General features: G+C 37.9%; 1 long non-coding RNA gene across 1 annotated transcript; it reads left to right on the forward strand.

Moving 5' to 3' along the window:
* Nucleotides 1-113: 113 nt before the first annotated feature.
* Nucleotides 114-1628, forward strand: LOC136283143 (uncharacterized). The gene is made up of 3 exons (XR_010718588.1): nt 114-165; nt 577-642; nt 1218-1628. It is a non-coding gene; the product is annotated as an uncharacterized lncRNA (long non-coding RNA).
* The last annotated feature ends 704 nt before the right edge of the window (nt 1629-2332 follow it).

Here is a 2332-nt window from a genome sequence, read left to right on the forward strand (position 1 = left end):
AACTCCACACCGACACAAACTCGTGGTTTTTATGCCAATGTAGTCATTCCTTCTTTTTTTTTCCATTTTACCTCAGTCTTTGCAGCAAGATGTAGAAACACAAAAAAAATGGTTCGACATTTAGAGAAACGAATTCAACAAGTGGAGCTTGACGCGCAAGAAAAAGTAAGTTGAATTTACAGTTTGTATTTGCTCAATTGGTACTTTCGGCCTTGCTTGTTTTGTTTTGTTTTCGTTTTAATTATTTAGGTATAGACAATAAAATGTTACGTTCTCAGTTTTCTGGTATTAGAAACTGAGAAGCTCACTAATGTCAGCAAGATACTAGACGCAAAATTTTTTGTCCGAAGCTACAATTTACAGCATGTATTTTTTGTTTTCCTTTTTGATTCTTAACTTCTGAAAATAACTGCACGAGAACTGGACACGAATGACGAACCCAATGGGGGTGGGGGTGGGGTGGAGGATGCGAACATGTAAAACTTGTTTCCAGTCCTCTTTATAAAGTTTGGCTTGCTAAATGAAGGGTCTCAGTTATGGAAAAGCAAAACTCATTTTTCTCTTTTTACTCCACAGTTGTCCAGATTGCGTCTGCAGCATGAAGAGAAAATAAAAGGTCTTATGCCGGCTTCTCTTCGAGAGGTAAATAAGTGCACTTCTTAATGAGACTCGAACATAACTCATCAGGATATATCTGTTTGTTAGGTGGCTTTTAACCCTCCACAACCTAACATCAGAATACATATTCTCCACACTGTTCCCTCAACATTCCCAAAGTTCTGAAAAGAAGAAATTGGTCAACAATCAAGAGCTTCTTTAGTTGGTGATCAATTCCTTTTTTCTTGTAACCTTAATTTGTTGATATTGTACTGAAGGAGAAATTAGATGCTGGTCACCCCAAGGGGTTAAAGGGTTAAGTGATGTATTTCGAAGCTCTGCCACGACTGAATCTGATTTTTCTCGCTCAAGAGGATTTCAATTCCAAGTAAATTCAACTTGGATTTGATCAATCAGATTTACCCAAAAGCATCTTGAATACAGACAAATTGTTTCTAGCTTTTCCAGTGGCTTTTAAATAATCTACATTTTATGAAGCCGATAAGATCATCATTAATGACTTTTAACAGTTTTGAGTCAAGTGAGTTGTGGAATAGCCTCTCATTAGGACCGTTCGTATTTCATTAATAATTTTACTATTTCGCCTGTAAAATTACCAGGACCTTGAGGACACCATTGAATCTCTTAGACAGCAGATCTCAGTGTTACAGTCCCGCACACGGGTGCTACAGGAAGACCTGGATACCAGAAACCAGTTCTCATCGTCTTTTAATGTATCATCGGTTCGTGACCAAGATGAATCATAGCAACTGCTGAAGGGACTCGTCGTGAAACAAAAGAGACCTGGAATTCGTTTCCTAACAAAGCAAAGTGTATTGTATGACAATGTTGTTACTTCGTCTACACCATACCTATTAGAAGCGCTTTCCTTTTCTTTGACCATGCCTTTTTACCTGCAAATCTATCGAAAAAAGGCGAATTGTAATATATGTAACGTAAATAACGAGTGATTTTACGATTGTATGAAATTAATGTAATTTAATCTATTTTATAAACCACTGCGTGAATGATGTCGTTGTCCCTTAGTGTTTTAATGTTTTAAGGTGTCAAACACTAGAAACCGAGCTTGACTCTTCCCCAGTCAGTGCACAAGCTGATGGTAGATGTTCCTTTATCTTACATTAACAATGAAGCCATTTGATAGTAACTCACTAAAGGGCCTCTATTATCTTAAACGTGTTTTTTTGGTGAAATTTTGGTGATAGACTCCCGATTCCGTTTTACTTTTCGGAGCCTTGTACACCAAGTCCTTGCGCACTACACGAAAGGTTTTCAACGAAAACTGGACGATTTTCCATTTTATCTAGTTTCATCCATAGTAAAGAAAAAACCGAAAAGAGTGAGTTTCTCCTTACTGCGATTGAGAAACAATAGACGTTATAATTAGCGCTTACTTTTCAATGTCAGCAACCCAACGGGTATGTCCCTCTTATCCTCAGAACCACTCCCAAACGTAACCAAACAAAGTGAAGACTCTGGTAAAAATAATTTTTGAAACTAAGCTTGCAGTCGTTACTTCGCTATGGCGATATATTAGGTTGTGGTTGTAAGTTATTTAAGTGGCGATTGCGAATGGTACTCTCTTCCATTTCCTCTATGGCACAACAACCAACACACGAGCTGAAAGCAAACAAGTAATTTATTGTGGGTGCACCTGTTGGGAACCACCTTCGATCGCGGAATATCTCGCAAACTAACAACAATCAATCTCCTT

This window comes from Pocillopora verrucosa, chromosome 8, assembly GCF_036669915.1.
Source record: "Pocillopora verrucosa isolate sample1 chromosome 8, ASM3666991v2, whole genome shotgun sequence".
Classification (NCBI taxonomy): Eukaryota; Metazoa; Cnidaria; class Anthozoa; order Scleractinia; family Pocilloporidae; genus Pocillopora; species Pocillopora verrucosa.